The 18,926-nt window shown below is 34.2% G+C and overlaps 1 long non-coding RNA gene across 3 annotated transcripts; it reads left to right on the forward strand.

Annotated features, from left to right (window-relative positions):
• The first annotated feature begins 288 nt into the window (after positions 1-288).
• Positions 289-16,589, forward strand: LOC115714859 (uncharacterized). Of its 3 annotated transcripts, XR_009687370.1 has the most exons (5): positions 289-580; positions 689-756; positions 847-929; positions 10,269-10,332; positions 16,215-16,589. It is a non-coding gene; the product is annotated as an uncharacterized LOC115714859 (long non-coding RNA). The 3 variants fall into 3 exon arrangements; XR_004011135.2 differs by lacking the exons at positions 10,269-10,332; positions 16,215-16,589 and adding an exon at positions 11,249-11,561; XR_009687371.1 differs by lacking the exon at positions 10,269-10,332 and having other exon boundaries at positions 290-580.
• Positions 16,590-18,926: the final 2,337 nt, after the last annotated feature.

The raw sequence follows: 18,926 nt of genomic DNA on the forward strand, positions 1-18,926 counted from the left end.
TTAATACAAATAAAAATGATTTTAGGATTATGTAAAAATTATTGTAGTGTAACAAAAGTTTAATTTTTATACCCCAAATAAATATTTGGTGATTGATGAATTATTTCATCAAGAACTATAGGATTGTGTAGAGAAAATTCCATAAAAGCAAAATACCAAAAATGACTCAAGCATAACTTGTAATTAAGTGGAGAATCAAGGAAGGATAAAATGGCCATTTCTCTTCCTTGTCGAATGTAGCATGGAAGCCTAGGATAGGGGTCATAGGATGCTTTTCATTTGTTTTTTTTTTTTTTCTAATCGTGATTTCTTAATCATATATATTTATATATGTATAGTAGAGAATCCCAAAGGTCTCCCTCTTCTCTCCAAACACATAAACCCTAAAAATTATATCATCTCATCTCTCTCTCTCTCTTCTCTCCTACATAGCCGAGCTTTTCATCCTCTCTCTTTCTCTTTGCGTTTTTCCATTTTAACTAAAGAAAAAGCTCACAACTCCACACTAAATACTTCCCTTTGATCTTCATCTACAAAGAACCAAAGCTAAGCGGAAGATTAGTAACTAAAGGTCTTTCAAGTAAGTAAAACAAACTCTTCTCTTTTCTTTTTCTTCTAAACCCGAAATGCGTGTTCATGTCTATGCGTTGATGAGCTCTAACTCATGCATGTCCTTTTGAATGATTAGATCTTGTGTATCGTTTCAAAGGAATCTTCAATCTTGGAGAAGCTTTTGGAGTTTTGAGAAACAAATAGGTAAAAAGCTATGCTGCTTGATTAATCTACCATTTTTAAAGCTGTATAATCTTTACCCTAACCTTGTAATTCTGTTCTTGGGTGTTGGAGGTCGGTTTTGATGTGATATAGCAATCTTGGTTAGGATCTCAGAGAGTTCTAGAAAAGTATACCTGAAATCTCAAGCTTAAAAGGTAAAAATCTTTAAGAGTTTTACATAGATTCCTCATGCATGCTTTGATCTGGTTTTTCAATGAGTTATTTTATGGTTTGTAATGTTATTCAAGTAGCTATTAGAAAGATTTGATGTGTAATCTTTCCTTGCATGCATGCATGAAGTTTTTGATAACTTATTAGGATAGTCAAAAAGATTGGTAACACATTTACAGAATCAAAGTCATCAATAAAAGAAACGAATCTCTATAAAATAATCGAAAAATATATATTTTATTAAAGTTTGTTGCGACTAAACCCTCTCATCTATTATTCCACTACACCCTTCAAGTTAAAGTTTTTGTGGTAAAACCCCCTAAGCTACAAAATTGCTAACAAATTTAAGGTGTCATCTATTTTTCACAGTTAAATACCAACATAGACGGCTTATATATGTGTATACTCTTGTACACGTAACACATTTATATTAGCACATCTAATATTATTATTTAAAACTTATAAAAATTTATTTCAAAATTCATAATAATTTTTAATTTTTTTAAACATTTTATTTTTATAATTTTGTTTAATTCTAAAATGAATTTTGAAATAATATATTAGTTGTACCAATATAAAGGTGTTAACGGAGATTTTCGTTAACCAAATTTGAGCCTCACGGTAATAATTCCACACAGAAAAAATAAAAGCTATAGAAAAAATAATATCTGAACACAGGATTTTTTACGTGGTTTTGCAGTTAAAATTCTGCATAGTCCACGAGTCAATCTTATTCAGATTTCTGATTGTGTTCTTTTTTTTAGGGTCTCTCTTGTATAAGTTTTTTTGTCCCTTTTTTGAGCTTATCTGCCACTATTTATAATTACATAGTGGATAGTTAATTACAAAGTTGACCGAAATAATTTTTTAGCAATCATCCCTAAAATCATGGGATTTAATTACATATTATGTAGTGTAAATGCGGTTTATGATTTGAAAATCATATAACTGTGATTTTCCCGCTTTTACTGGTTCAAAAATATCGTGTATTAAATACGTCTTTAATTTTTGTATCTAGAGATGTCTTGACAGAAACTTGATTATAGTGATCCCGATAGCGAGCTGGGGCCATTCTTCCTTCCGAGGTCGACGATGTATGTCTTGTGTCGGTCGCAGTTATTTACAGAGAATTCTTTTGACTCGCCAGGGTTGTAAGCCTCGCTCCTGTTAGCTGGATGAAGCTATAGGAAGTCTTCTCATAGCGAGATGGTTACCTCACTTATTTGTTCTTTTAGCCGATTCGTCTTTTTCACTTAGTTTGCTTATTGCAAGCTAAGGACTTTTATAGTTGATATGTGTCACTTTCTCCGGTGCTTCGCTATTTGCATTTAGCGATGTATGGTTTCTCGTTAATACACTAAGTGCCAATTTGTACATTGATTTCTCGCCTAAGGCTTTACAGTCAGCGGGTTACAATATATTTAAACTCTTATGTAATTAATGAGTTATTCCATAAAAAGCTATTGGACCGATTCACATTATCTTGACACGTGTCCTCCAGCCGAATTTCGGGTATAACAATTACCCCTTAAAAAGTTCCTTTTTAGTAAAAAGAGCTTTTTAATAATTACAGAGGGCATTTTTGTCAAGATCTTTTCTGGGAAAAACTCATCCTTTAATTTGGCGGTTGTACGGTTTCGAGAGTCATTATGAATCGTCTCTTCATATTTTGCACAACTCCCAACTGTTAGATTTTTCAATCTTTGGCTTTCTTGTCACTGGACTTCGTGTATAAAAGGGCGGCTCAAGCTTATCATATTTCACAAACCTCTGGCTCTTTAGTGAGATCCATTTTCAGAATGGTTCATTTCTTTTCTACCAAAATGTCCATTCTGAGTTTAGAAGTTCATCCTTCCAAATTCATAATACCCAGATGCACCAATCAGTTTCCATTTGTTCCTACAGACTTCAAGCCTCAATCGGAGCCGGAAACGATGGATTCCAAGGCTGAGGAGCTTCCGACCAATCCAAACTATGGGAACCCTATAGCCTGCCATGGGCGATCCCCACAAAGGATCTGCATAGATCTTGTGGGCGATTTAAAAGGTCCACCTCAGGCTGATAAAGAATTCCAGAGGAAGGTTGGCATGGATGCAGATGAATCTGGGAAGGAAGTTGGCGTGGTTTCTATCAGAGAATCCAACCAACCCAAGAAACAAACCTACGCTAGAAGACTTTTGCGCCAAACTCTTTCTAGTACTGAGGAATTTCCTGAGGCTTGGGAAAAAGATCTCAGCTTCAGGAAATGAGATTATTTGGTGATGAGGGGAATGAGATCTGTGCAGAGATCAAGGCTCTCTACGTGTAGCCGGTCTTTCTCAAGCTATGTGTAGTCGGTCTTTCCCCGAGCTACGTGTAGACGGTCTTTTTCAAGCTATATATGTGCAGACGGTCTTTCTCGATTTCATCGGCTTCCCCTCTCATCTTTTATTTAGGAGAATGACTTAATGGTTTGCCCCTAGTGACATTTTTGTAAAGACAAGTTTGTAACCAGTCTTAGGTTTTTCTCATCCTAAATGCCTTGTACTGTTTTCATTCGAACTTAATACAATTGTGTTTACTTGTGTTTTTATTCACAATGTAAACAACTATATTTTGATCAAATATACAGTATTTTTGGGTTTCTCCATTGCTCGTAATCTTTTTGTATAAGTAGTTAGTAATCTACCAAACTTTTTGATTTTTGAGCAGTTGTCAATTCTGCCTCGCAATTGCAGTTATAATCTGCCTTAAGCAAACTTAAATATACTTTAAGGATTTTATCACTTTGTATATTTTTAATTTGCTCGTATGAATATAGTTATATTATCTATCCATTTTCTAGGTTTAAGTACTTTTATCCAGACATCGCGATGCCTCGTTTTGTACTTTCCTAGCTCGCGAGAACCGTTAGTATTCAGTTTTATACGCGAGTTATAACTTTCGATTTTTCTTTTCCCATCAGATAGGTTATAAAATAAAAAATTATAGCTGTTTGATCCCTTCTTCATCAAAAAGGTTTGATCAAGGTGTTATAACGATTCGACCCCTCTCTCGTCAAAAAGATTTGGTGAGAGAGTTATAACGGTTCGACTCCACTTTCGTTAAAGAGGTTTAGCTAAGAACCTTTGAATTTCAAATTTTTTTTGAAATGACGGGTTTGCATTATACAATGTATTTCCAGATGAATTCCGGTTAATCATACATAAATGCCCCTTAAGTAATTTTTAAAGAACGAAACTTTGTAATTACTTAATATAAATGATTCTCTTTACTCATAACTGAAGTTTAAACTTTACCTCAGTAATGCAAGTTACATCATTTATTTATTGATAATAGGGTCACATATGTTCTAGGTTCCAGTAGTTCTTTATTAGCGAGCCATCAAGTCGAGCCAATTTATAGACTTTGACTCTAACTACTGCTTCGATGACATATGGACCCTCCCAGTTCGGGTTGAACACCCCAGCTAATGCATCTCTCATATTTGTAAAGACTCGTCTTAACACCAAGTCTCTAATATTGAATAGTCTTTTCTTGACTTTATTGTTGAAGTATCTTGTAACTCGGTGCTGGTATGCTGCGTTGGTGATTTGCGACTTAGTTCATTTTTCTTCAAGTAGATCTAAGGACAAATTTAAATGTTCCTAGTTTTCTTCTTGAATATAAAACTCTCTTTTGTGAGTCGAGATGTTCACTTCAACAGGCAGCATTGCTTCCGAGCCAAATGCTAGCGAGAAAGGAGTGTGTCCCGTGGCTGTTTTCTCGGTCAATCTGTGGGCCCAGAGTACCTGAGGTAGCTCGTCAACCCATCTTCCTTTGGCAACATCTAGCTTCTTCTTTATAGTATCCTTTAGGGTTTTATTGACGACTTTTACTTGTCCATTTTCCTGAGGTCTAGAAACTGACAAGAAGCTTTTGATAATTTTATTCCTCTCGCAGAATTCAGTGAACAAGTCGCCATCAAATTAGGTTCCATTATCGGATACCATCTTCATGGGAATGCCAAACCTATAAATAATGTTCTTGACGACAAAGTCAAGGACCTTCTTCCAGGTTATGGAGACGAGGGGCTCGGCCTCCGTCCATTTAGTGAAGAATTCGACTGCTACTACCACATACTTAGCTCCACCTCGTCTAGTGGGTAATGCCCCAATTAGGTCGATCCTCCATATAGAAAATGGGTAGGGCGAGGTCATCATTCTAAGTTCTGTTGGCGATATGTGAGGTATATGTGAAAACCTTTGACACTTATCACATTTCTTGACAAACTCATATGTGTCCTTGTTGATTGTTGGCAAGTAATATCCTTATCTAATGATTTTTTAGACTGACTTTGCCAACCCGCATGATCCCCACAGAAGCCTTCATGAATTTCTCTAATGATTTTGTTTGCTTCTGCATACACACCAAAGTAGGGGCATTGAATACCCTCTTCTATATAGTTTGCCTTCGATCATTGTGTAGCGAGGCACTGTATACAATAGTTTTCGCGTCTCGTTTTTGTCATTTGGAAGTTGCCCGTCGAGTTAATATTTGATAATAGGTGTCATCCACGTAGGAGAGCTATCTATCATCTTGATGTCTTCGGTTTCACAGATACTAGGCTCGCTCAGAATCTCTACCGAAACTAGATTGAGTTCATCCGGTCATTCTGCGAGGCCAGTTTTGCTAAGGCATCTGCATTGGAGTTTTGTTCTCTCAGAATTTGTACGATTTTAAAGTAATCGAATCTTTCCAAGTTCTTCTGAACTTTCTCTAAATACCTCGCCATTTTAAGCCTCTGGCGTGGTATTCCCCAAGGACCTGGTTCAATATCAGCTGCGAATCACTATGACAAATGAGATTTTTAACTTTCAGTGCCTCTGCTATCTTTAAGCCGACAATCAAGGCCTCATATTCAGCCTCGTTATTAGATGCATCAAATTGGAATCTCAGAGCATAGTGAAACTTAAAGCCTTCTGGCAATATTTATATTACCCCGGCACCCAAACCCTGTTCGTTGGATGCGCCATCCACATATAACTTCCAGGTTTCCGCGTCTCACTGATCAGGTGGAATTTCTTCTAGAGTTATACCTTCTATCAAGAAGTCAGCCAAAGCTTGGCCCTTGATAGATGTTCGAGAATGATATGTTATGTTGAACTGCCCCAGTTTAATTGACCACTTTATCAATCTTCCAGAAGCATCTGGTTTTGATAAAACTTGTCTCAAGGACTGATTGGTTAACACTTTTATGGGGGTGAGCCTAAAAGTATGGCCGTAGCTTACGAGACGCATGGACTAGGCACAAGTTTTTCTAGAGGGGGAAATCTAGAATCTGCCCCTAATAACCTTTTACTTACGTAGTAAATAGGTTGCTGGTGCTTGTCCTCTTCTCGCACTATAGCTACACTAATTGCATCTTCCGAGATGGCTAAATAGAGAAACAACGTCTCTCCCATTATTGGTTTCGCTAAAATGGGAGGCGTTGCGAGATGCCTTTTTATGTTCTGAAAGGCCTCTTCGCACTCTTTTATCCACTCGAACTTTTTGTTGCCTCGCAATATGTTGAAGAACGGCACACACTTATCAGTTGACTTCGAAATGTTGTTAAGTGCCTCCATTCTTCCTGTCAAGGCCTATACTTCCTTAGGCTTTGTCGGTGATGGCATGTCTATTAATGCCTTGATTTTTTCAAGATTTGCCTCAATACCCCTCGCGTTAATTATGAATCCCAAAAACTTTCCCGAGGAGACTCCAAAGGAACATTTTTTCGGGTTTAACTTCATGTGATACTTTTTTAACATTTTAAAGCATTTCGCGAGGTCTGAGGTATGATCCTTACTCTTTATAAATTTCACCAACATATCATCGACGTAAACCTCCATGTTTCGTCCTATTTGGTTTGCGAACATTTCGTTTACTAGTCGCTGATACGTTGCCCCAACATTCTTCAGTCTGAACGGCATGACTTTAAAACAATAGAGTCCCATGTTGGTTACGAAGCTTGTATGTTCTTGATCTGGGACATACATTTTTATCTGGTTATATCCTGAATATGCATACATAAATGACATAAGCTCGTGCCCAGCAATTGTATCCACTAACTGGTCGATCCTGGGAAGTGGAAAACAGTCTTTTGGGCACGCCTTATTGAGATCGAAGAAGTCAATACAAGTTCTCCAAGTTCCATTATTCTTCGGGATGAGAACAGGATTGGCTATCCACGAGGGATTAAACACCTCGCATATAAAGTCGTTGGCTAAAAACCTGTCAACCTCTTGTTTTAGTGCCCCTTGCCTCTCGGAATCCAGGGGCCTCCTTGCCCCAGCATTTTCTTTAGGGTCTCCTTATAAAGAATATTTATCGAGCTCCCGTTGTCTATTAACACTCTCTTGATCATTTTATTGGTGAGCTAAATGGTTATCACCAATGGATCGACATGAGGATATCTCACGTTTTTCTCATCTTCCTTCGTGAATGTAATGGGAGGTTGCTCGGTTTTCACCTTCTTGGAAGGTTTTGGGGCAAAGACCGACTGCTCGTTCTTTATTTCCTTCACATATCTTTTCTGGATGTTATTGCTTTCCCCTACGATATGTGGCCCTCCCGAAATAACCAGGATGTCCTCTCCTTCCACAGGAATAGGTTGTAACCCCTGATTATTTGGGTTATTGGGAATACTGGGCTGGTTGTATCCCTGGCCCTGTCTTTTCACGTACTACTTAAAAAGGCTTCGGGCGGTGAGACTTTCTATCTCGTCTTTCAGTTGACAACATTCGTCAGTTGTATGCCCAATATCCTTATGGAATTTACAATATTTGTTAGGATCTCTTTTGCTCCTTGAATTCCTCATAGGCTCGGGTTTTTCGAAGGCTACCTTCTGCTCATGTGCGAGGTAAATATTCTCCTGAGTTTCATTAAGCTCGGTATAAATAATATACACGGGCACGTATTTGTCATGCTTCTTTTGTTTCTTTCTATCCTTCGACGGTTCCTTAATTTCGTCATTTCTTTTTGGACCAGAAGCCCCTGAGTTATCAATTCTCGTGGAAGCAGTTCCTGTTGAATCATTACTGGGTTTACCTCCCGAGCTTGTTTTCAACAAGTTCATTTCCTTTCGGACTTCTTTCTTCCAGACAAACACCTGAGCCCTCTTGTTGAACTCAATGATGCTTCTTACCGGATGTCCTTGTAAATCATCCCACAACTCGCCCCCTGCGGTTAATGGATCAGTGGAGATCCCCGCCTGAAGGGCTGTAAGCTGCGTGCTGTCATCCAAATTTCTAACCCTAGCGGAAGCTGTGCTAAAATGACTTAAATACGCCTTAAGTGTTTCGCCAGGCTGTTGTTTTATATTGGTTAGCGAGGCCGCTTCGAGTCGCCTATCCTTAGGAGCCTAAAATTGCTTTTTGAAATTCCTGGACAGCTGCTCCCAGGAAGTTATTGAATGATGAGTAAACTTGTTAAACTAGCTACTCGTTGCCCCAACAAGCGAGGTGGAGAACAAAATACAGCGTAAATTGTTCATCACATTACTCGCTCGCATTATCGTGTTAAAGTTATTCAAATGCGAGACCAGATCAGTGGTTCCGTCATATGACGAGACATGCGGGTTTTTGAATCTCGAAGGAAAAGGGGTATTCATAATATCTGGGTGATACGGCTCAAGCTCCTCATCAGAGTCGTATCCTGATAATTTCCCTAATTCCCCCACTTGATATCTCCTGAACTTGTCCTCCAGCTTGTTTATTCACAATTGAATTAGATCCTCTTGCTTTGGACCAAGCTGTTGGTGAAGGTCAGGTTTCTTCTGATTCAAGTGCTCTCGTAGATTTGGTTGGGAGTAATTATTGATAGATCTTGTCTTACTTATAGACCGCGTCCTACTCATAGACTTTGTCTTTGAGTGGCTCGCGGATTTAGTGGATCCTATAGTTTCTCGATCATTAGCTCGTTGAGTACTTTCTCCTCTTCAAGTTGATCGACTATGGGTTCTGGATCGCCTTGAACTCACACTTGCTTCTTCACGCTCTGTTCTTTCCTCCCGAGAGTGGTTTATTGTATTTCCCCCATCAGGGTACGTACAAGTCCTCACTCTATGAGTTTGGGAAGAACGTTAGTGATTTCTAGCAGGCAATCCCCGTTCTCCCGATTGAGTCCCAAGATCCTCCTCATTTTCATGAGGGATTTCTCGTTCATCAATTTCCAGTTGTCTCCCTTCTGGCTATTTATCCTGATTCTCAGGGGGTGTCTCATTTTCCCAGGTCATTTTTCTCGGGCCTTTTCCTGTCTCCTGGTTCGTGAGCCACGAGGTCTGCCTCGTGGTCTTCTCACTCCAGGTTCAGGTTGATTTTGAGCGTTCGTCCCCTGCGCCGCCCTGACCGAGACTGCCTCACGTTCTAACTCAGCATTTCGACGTTGCACCTTTTCCAAACGGCGTCTCAGGCGGCGGCTTTCCGTTTCATAAGTTCTTTCTCCCAGAGATTGGGCACCTCCACGATTGAGCTCTTCATCCCTCGCCCTAGGGTTCTAACCATTCCCACGCTGAGTTCTCCTCAAGCGTGCTGTCCGCGTACTAGGACTAAAGTCAGGTTGAGCTCTCCGGGGACTCCGAGCACTGGGGCCACCCTCAGGTTGAGCCATCCATGAACGGGTGGTCCTTTTGGACTGCGGATTGGTAGATCTTCTAGAGCCCATGTGCTCTTTTCCAAAACGATGGTTAGTTTCCTCATGTGGGGTGTTAATATTTTCTTGATTTTCAGCCATGAAGGAGAAAGTTTTTCTTTAGGAGAAGGGAGGGTTTTTTTTTTCTGAACTTTTTCACAGAGGCTCTCAATGAAAGCACCAAACTGTTAACGCAGATTTTCGTTAACAAAATTTGAGCCCACGGTAATAAATCAATGGATTGTATTCCACAAACAAAATTTTACAACCTATAAGCACCCAAACAAGGGCCAAGAATCTATACACAATCAGTTTGCAATCTATACATGTCAATTACATTTCCATTATAAAGCGAGGAACCGAACTTAATAGAATTTATACATTAAGCATAATCATGAAATAAATCATGTGAACCATGCAACATAAAATGTGATTTTTGATCTTTATTAATTAGTAAATTTGATTATATTGAAATGAATTTTATTTAGGGCACAAAACCCAACAACTACCGACTCATTAGTAATACTAATTAAGAGTGCACCTGAATATAAATATATTTGATGATATAAATTATGATAGATTACTTTGTTAGTAATTTTTTAATAACTAGTAACTAAGTAATTTAATTTCTAATTTTGTAGTATTTCTTTTTTATATTTTGACATTTTTTATAATGTTATATAATTATATTGTAGGTTTTGAGGTTAATTTGTAAGGATCAGACATATTTATTGTTGATCGGTTTCTAGCTTGTTAGAGGTACACATTAACTAAATTTTGTTATTCATTAATAATTATTGTAATGAATACTTAGAAGAGTTTGAATATCTTAAATATTCATTTATAGTGAAGTATGTTCTGCGATATGTTGTCCTACGATAAACATAGAATTAATATGAATGCTAGTGGAGTTTGAATATCTTAAATATTCATCCGTAATGAAATAGGTTCTGCGAATACATGTATTGTGATTGGATAGGTGCAAAATTTTTGTATTGTTAAATACTTTTGTGATTGTTTGATCTTTTCTTGGATTATTTTTTGTTGTTATTAGTAGTTTTAATTTTTCAAAACGTTCAATTATAGCTATAATGCTACGAAAATATCGATAGAATTAAGATAAAATTGCTTGATTCATGTTTCTCTTAAACATACTTGTAAGGATTTTTTTTTTTTTTTGTTAATTTACATTATGGATAAATCACAGATGCATGAGAGGGAGAAGATACCGTGCAATTTCATGTAGGATTCCAAGCATTTATAGAGTTTTGCATTATTGAAAATTAACTAGTTTAATTTAGTTTAAAGAACCCATGTATATGCAAAATACAATTAGGATTATGTTTGAAAATAACTATAATCATAAACTGCAATTGTCATATATGAAAAATCACGTATTCCATCTTTAAAGTTAAGGAGTACTGAAATAAATCATGTCATGTTAATAAATCATAAATCATATCACCAAACACCACTTTATAACTCATGTCATTGGACAAGTCCTAGAAACATCACTTACACATTATTAATTAAATTTGGGTAGAAAACATAAAACACTATTGATATTTCTATCTTATAATTCTTGTGTAGCTCAATACTCTTAATTTGTCTATAGATGTTATTAAATTTCTCATTTAGGCAATTATTTAATTTTTCTCTAAAAATCTATATTCAGAAGCATTAATCAGTGTGGTATGCAACAAGTACCATTGCGTGACTTTAATGGAAGTCAAGACATACTCTTTTGTACGAGATATTCTTTCTTTAACCTAATTAACTTCAAATTCGTCATGAGAAGTGATACTAACTGTTTATAACATTAAATATCTGCTGGTTGAGTAGTCCTGTTGATAAATTCTTTAACCTACTTATACAAGAATATTTTTTATTTCATGTTTAGATAACTTTTAAACACTTGAAGTAATTTTAAAGTATTACTGTAATATATTTACTTAGAGTAATGTAAATCAGTACATGTATTTATTTAATTTGTCAATTTAATTTTTACTTACTCTATTTATATAGAATTTATACTTAATTTAAATATATTAATAAAAATAAATATATATATATATATGAAAAAAATAAAACGTACCCCTATGGCAGCAGTTATTACATAATAATCGCTACCATAATAACTGCTTCCATAGGTAGGGATGGATATCGGGCGGGTTGACCGAGTTTTGGATTTGCGGGTTTTAGGTTCAAAAAATTGTATCCACACCCGACTCGTGAAATGGTTCGGGTGTGCAGGTTTTGGGCTCGCGGGTTTGCGGGTTCGCAAGTCTGGAGGTTCGGGTTGATCAGGTTGGCTGTTGACCCCTTAACTCGTTAATATATATTTTTTTTTTAAAAAAATGAAATTTATGTAGTTTTTCTATATATTAAATTAAACATATACGTTATAAACTTATAACACCACAATTTATATTCGTTAGATTAAAAAAAATAAAAAATACATTAATTTCAAATCTAAAATATAAATGTCAAGTTGCAGATTTTATATAATATATTATATATTGTTATTTTAAATATATTATCTATGTAATACAAATTAAAGTAATTGGATTTTAGGGTTTTTTTTATATATTTTTAATATATATGTAATAAAAATAAAAAATAAAATAAAAAGTGACCGGGTTGGTGGGCGGGTTCAGGTTCAACCCGAAATTAACCCAGTGACCATAAAGAACCAACCTGCTCACCTGCTCAACATTGTACTGGGTTGAACCCGCCCCGCCTGAATAGGATGAGTGTTTTTTAATTTGACGGGTTCACCAGGTCGGGTCCAGGCTGGTTGGACGGGTTTGGGTCAAACTCGGTCAAAATGTTCAGTCCTAGCTATAGGGTTCCTTATGGCTACGATTACTTCAGTACCCTTTAGCTACACTTGCAACACCAATGGTTGTGAATTTCTTCGAAAGTACTGCTAAAGGGCCAAAAAACTATCTCAAAAAACTCTTTTGTAGTAGTGAAAAAATTGTTTAAATAAATTAAGGCAATTAATGTATTAGTTTTGAAATTTTATTTTCCTTTTAAATAATAAAAAATAAAAATAATTTAATAAATTATATTTTCTAAAAGTACTTTCTTTTTTTTTTTCATTAAATTAACAAACAAAAAATTGTTTAAATGGTTTTTTAGCTTTTAGTGTTCTTCTTAGTCGTTATGATTTTTAAAGGCCATTTAGGATTTTTATTTCTGAATTATGATCTATGTATATTATTATGTCTTGAACTTTTCAACCCATTCAAATGGTTACTGAACTATTTTCAGTGTTGTAAATTTGTCATTCTGTCAAGTTTTATTATACGCGACAAGTAAAATGATGACATGGTTGTTTAGTCAGTTGTCACGTCAGTATCATGTCAACGTCAGGTGTATAATCAATTTAAAAAAATAAATTTTTTAATTTAGTTTACGTAATTTTCTTAATCATTACTTGAATTTTAGTTTAATAATATTTAAAAATACATATTAATTTTATTTTCTTAATATTAAATTATACACGTGACGCGCGTTGATATGCTAATTGGCTAAGCAACTATGTCATTAGTATGTTTGTTGCATGTGACAAAACTTAATAGAAAGATCAATTTATAATACTGTAATTCATGGACTATTTGTAACAGACTTAAAAATTCAGATCCAGAATAATACATATATATCATAGTTGAGGGGAAAAAATAGCCTTTTCTAATTTACATGACTACGTTCAATTTTCATTCAATTATCTTATAAAATTTTATCAAATTTGTAACAGTAGGCTTCCCTTTTTTTATTTTTCAAACTGGACAGATTTTTTTTTTTCCTTTTGTTTTACTTTTTATATATACTAGTAAAATAACAAAAAAAAAAAAAAAATTATATTTTACTTATAAAATTAAAACAAAATATATATCAAAAATAATATTTTTATTATTTATATTATATATAATTATCCTGTATATTAAGTTATATATGATAAATAATTATATTATTATAATAATTAATACAAAAAAAAATTAAATTATTTTACTAATTTTCTTTAATTGTTGATCAAGTTTATACTTAAATTATAATATTTATGCTTGCAAATTGTTTCTATTCATCAATATAAATATAATTATTAAAATAATTTGTTATTTGATTATTATCTAATATATAATTATTTATAAAGAGTGATTAAAACAATATATTATTATATTTATATAAGGGATTAGAGTATTTTAATAATTTTTGTTGTTAATTATAATGTTTATAGATAAACTATAATGTATGCATACTGTTTCATAACTATGATTATTTATATTTATTTGTTGTATGATTATTAGCTAATATATAATTGAAAATTAAAAATATCACTCACAAAATTTTTAATAGTTATCAAAATAATTTAATTTATATTAAATTATAAAAAAAATTAATGGAAGAAAAAAGATAAGAGTTAAGTAATTTAAGATGTAAAAGCCTAAGAACTATTAATATTTTTTATATAGTTATAGATTATAAATTATTCATAGAGAGTAATTAAAAGAATATTTTAATAATTTTTATTTTTTAATGGTAATATTTTTATAGATAAATTATGATATATGCATATTGTTTCATCAACATAAATATGATTATAATTTATATTAATTTATTATGTAATTATTCACTAATATATAATTATTTATGGTAATGTTTATAAATATAAACTATAATATATACATAGATATAAACTATAATATATACATATACAAATATGATTATTTATATTGATTTGTTGTGTTATTATTAACTAATATATAGTTATCCACAAAAAATAATTAAAAACAAAAAATATCACTTACAAAATTTTTCACTTAGAAAAGTATAGTGGTTATTAAAGTAATGTAATTTATATTAAAATATGTATAATTTTAATAAAAAAAAAGACAAAGGTTAAATAAATAATTTAATATGTAAAGCCCAAAAATTATTCACACTTTTTATTTTTGTAGTCTTTTTATATATAAACAAATCATATGAAAAAACTATTAGTAAAAAGAAATAAAAATATGTATTTGTATGCATTGTATATAAAAAGTGGAGTTCTCTAAATTATAATTTTTTTCTTGTGATTAAATAATGTGAGGATTTAATAGTAATTAACAAAAAAAATAAGAATATTTTTGTAATTTAATGTAGGAAGCCCAAATAATAAGAATATTTTTGTAATTTAATGTAGGAAGTCCAAACTACATTCTATTTTTATATAGTTATAGATATATATAAAAATTAATCACTTAAAACCACGTAGACTTGACATTAAATTATAGTGGGTTACACAACATTTTCTTTTATGTTACAATAAATTAATCACAATCACAATCACGACTATCTATTAGTTTTTTTGTGGTATGATCAAAACTAATTAGTTTGTATTTTCAGAATATATATATGTGTGTAAATAAACTAATTAGTTAGTAACATATGAGGAGTAGCTGTCAAATTTTTACATAACACTAATATCTACATTATTAGCCCACGTTATGAATAGTGTTTATATCTTTGTTAGCACCACATATGCGATGACAGCGAAATAATACATAGATGCACATTATTTGTTACGTAAAACAAGTAAAAGAAAGTATATAAGAAGACAATTCTAATCTTAAATAAATCGTACGTGTTCTTTCTCACCCCTTATTGTAAGCATAGTCACATCCATGGTTAACTAGTTGTCTTTGGTTTCAAGTCCTTTACGCAAAAGGTTGGAGTATTCATATCTTATAGTTTAATAAAATTTAGTAATAATTATCCTGTAGCCGACGTAAATTATTGAGGTCGACCAAAAACTTCTTATAAGCAAGTTTCCAAGAGTAATTTTTTTAATTTAATGTTTTTATTGAGCTCGACAAAAAACTTCTGATGAGCTAGTTTGGGGGGCCAAATTAATGTTTTTGGAGCTACGTAAAAGACAAATACAGATGTTGGAAATTTCAAATTGGCACCCTCACATAGCTTAGTCATTGTTTCTAACTATCCTCCTCACTGCCCTTCAGTAACACGTATAGATTTATTGCTGGTAGGAATCAAGATCTCATACTAAAAATTAGTGCCTCAGTTAAATTTATTAAGGCTTGACAGATCAATTAATTTAATTTATATTAAATATGTTAATTATTTTTGTTGACTTTATTAGAAGTTTAATTTTTTTATAAATAAAAAATTAATTAATGTGTCAAACTTTGATTAATTTAACACAGTATAAGACACTACTTTTTAATAGGAAATCTTAATTCGTAAAAAGTATTAGACACCATTAAATTAATGCATTTTAGTATTTCTATTTCCCTTACCATATGAATCAAGATGACAGAAAGTAAATTCCCTTCTACATGCACTGAGTAATATAAAATAGTACTTGAACCGCTAATCCTCTAAATACAAGTTAGTAATAGTACATGAATTCTTCTGTTCCATCATGTACATGTATCGAGTTAGATGTTGGTAATATTTTACCAGGATCTAGATTTAATTACTAACAAGTATGTTGAAATAACATTCTAAATATGAATATCTCAAAAACAAGAAAAATAAACACATAAGATTTAAAGAAAACCTTACATTGGTTGCAACAGAACATAATGACTCCTTCCGCTAAGATCTCTAACCCTTGCTCCTTTCGGTTGCAGAGTATTATCAAGATTTGAGCTTGGATCTCTTTCTCTCCTTCGAGTTTGGTTACCACCGTCTTACTCACTATGATTGAGTACTTGACTTACTATGTGTGGGCATGGCACTTTATCACTCAAGGTTTCGAATATGGTGAAGAACAATGAAGGAGGTGAAATCACTATAGAAGGAACTCTCTCATCTACTAGTTGTCTGACAGAGATCCCTAGATTTGATTTGGTTGAAGGCATCAGGTGGATGAGTGAGAGCATTATGTTCATTTTATAGTATTTCAACTAGGACTTAGGGCTGAATTATATGGATTAAAAAAGAATAAAATATTGGACAAAAATTTTAACTGCAAAATTACGTAAAAAATCCTGTGTGTTCATATTTTTCCTTTTATAGCTTTTATTTTTTCTGTATGAAATTGTTACCATGAGGCTTCAATTTGGTTAACGGAAATCTACATTAACAGTTTGGTGCTTTCATTGAGAGCCTCTATGAAAAAGCTCAGATTAAGCATTCTGACATAAAAGTTATGGATGACGCCGAAGAAAATAATCCTCATGAAGTACTCAAACATCGCCCTGGAAAAGAGCCATTGAGTCCTCAGGGATCTATCGATTCATCCCATGAACAAGCTGCTAGCTCCGGGAAACCTAGTGTTGGGGTCTCAGGCTTGAAGGACCGAGGATAAACAACAGCCGGTCATTTCCTAACCAGGATGATGAGGATGGCGCATACGATCCAACCAAGTACATACCAATCGTTGAGTTAAAAAATCACCTTCTTAGGCGTCGATTGGAGGAAGCAAACCGACGTAATGCCGAACTAGAGCGTCAAATAGCTGCAGCCAGGGCAACGTAGGAGAATACTCCTCAACATCAACCTGACTTTGGAAGCAGAGATTCACGAGGCAAACCTCGCAACTCGCAGACCAAGGGGAAGGAGACAACCCAGAGGTATTCCCAGAATTCTCAGGAGAGGCAACTTGAGAAAACTGAGGAAAGTCTGGGGGCGCAGCCTGGAATATGTGGAGCATCAGACGGAGATCGCCAACCCTCTCTCCAAGTTCATAAGAAAGGAACTCACGCAAATCCCTATAAGGGGAACAAGGTGAATCAGACCTTAAGAGGAAGAGCAAGGTCCGACAGTAGTCATGACCGGTGTGACCTACGAGAACATTTGAACTTGAGAAAACCTGATCTTCATCAACGACTTGGTCCAAAACAAATGGATTTACTCCATTTGCGAATGGACGAGGTAGAGAATAAGTTCAGAAAGCATCAAGTCAAGGAACCCGGAAGACAACCGAGGTATGATTCTGTTGAAGAATTCGAATAAGAAGCCTCATGATCAAAGAGGAAAAACGATTCCAAAAGGCTACCCAAGGATAAGAAACACAACAAATATATATCCCTTTATGCTGAATATACCGAGCTCAATGAAACTCGGAAAAATATCTACCTCGCACATGTACAGGAAGTCGTTTGTATCGAGGCAAAACCTATGAGACATCTGAGGCGTAAAAGGGACCTAACAAAACGGTGTGAATATCATTGGGATATTGGACATACCACGGAATAGTGTCGTCAGTTGAAGGATGATAAAGAAGGTCTCATAGCACGAGGACACTTTCAACGATATGTAAAGGGGCAGGATAATGCCCATGATAAGCTCGATCTACATATTAACTCGAGCGACCAGGGATTATAACCCTCCTCTGCAGGAGGAAGGGACACCTCAGTTATCTTGAGAGGGAGCACGTCATAAGAAGACAAGGGTCAGTTAATCTGGTAAAGCAATTTTGTAAAAAATTGCAACGTGAGTAGATATCGGCCCACTATGGTTGCCATATCAAGCTACCACGTGGAAAGCTATTCGTCAACCACTAACAATCAAAGAAAAACAACTAAAACCAGGATTAGTTCACCTGGAACCCCGGAATATGTCAGGGATTGACCCTGGATATTGAAACAATTGTGGGAATATGTTAGGGATTGACCCTGAACATCAAAACCTGTTTTATCAAAACCAGATGCTCCTAGAAGATTGATAAAATATACAATTGAACTGGGGAAGTTCTTATGAGATTAATGATTGTAAATCACATTTCTGATGTAATATTTTGAACTACAGTTGTGAATAAAATAATAATTTCTTTCAACACGTAATTGTAAAGCGTAAACCCTTTAAAATTACTTGAGGGGCATATATGTATGATCAACCGGAATTAATCTAGAAATACATAGTACAATGCAAACCCATCGCTTCAAAAATAAAAAGTTTTTTGAAAACTTTTTTTTTAAAAAAAGGTCATCTACCAAACCTTTTTGACGAAAGAGGGGTCGAACTGTTATAACCCCTGACCAAACCTTTTTGACGAGAGAGGGGTCGAATCGTTATAACGCCTTGATCAAACCTTTCTGACGAGAAAGGGATCAAACAACTGTAATTTTTGGTTTAAAACCTATCTGATGAGAAAGAAAAATCAAAAGTTATGACTAGCGCATAAAGCTGAATACTAACAGCTCGCCCTAAGTGTAATATCTCGATAAGCCTAATGATAAATAATTAAGGTTTATATTTATACTATGGGTTAATCAAGTAATTAGTGGGATATGATCTTACTAATCTATTTCATTATAAAATTTAAATTTGCTAGTGAGTAAATAAGTGTAATTTATAAATTAAGGAGATTTATATAGCATGTGTGAATGTAATATGAG

Source organism: Cannabis sativa, chromosome 4, assembly GCF_029168945.1.
Source record: "Cannabis sativa cultivar Pink pepper isolate KNU-18-1 chromosome 4, ASM2916894v1, whole genome shotgun sequence".
Taxonomy (NCBI): domain Eukaryota; kingdom Viridiplantae; phylum Streptophyta; class Magnoliopsida; order Rosales; family Cannabaceae; genus Cannabis; species Cannabis sativa.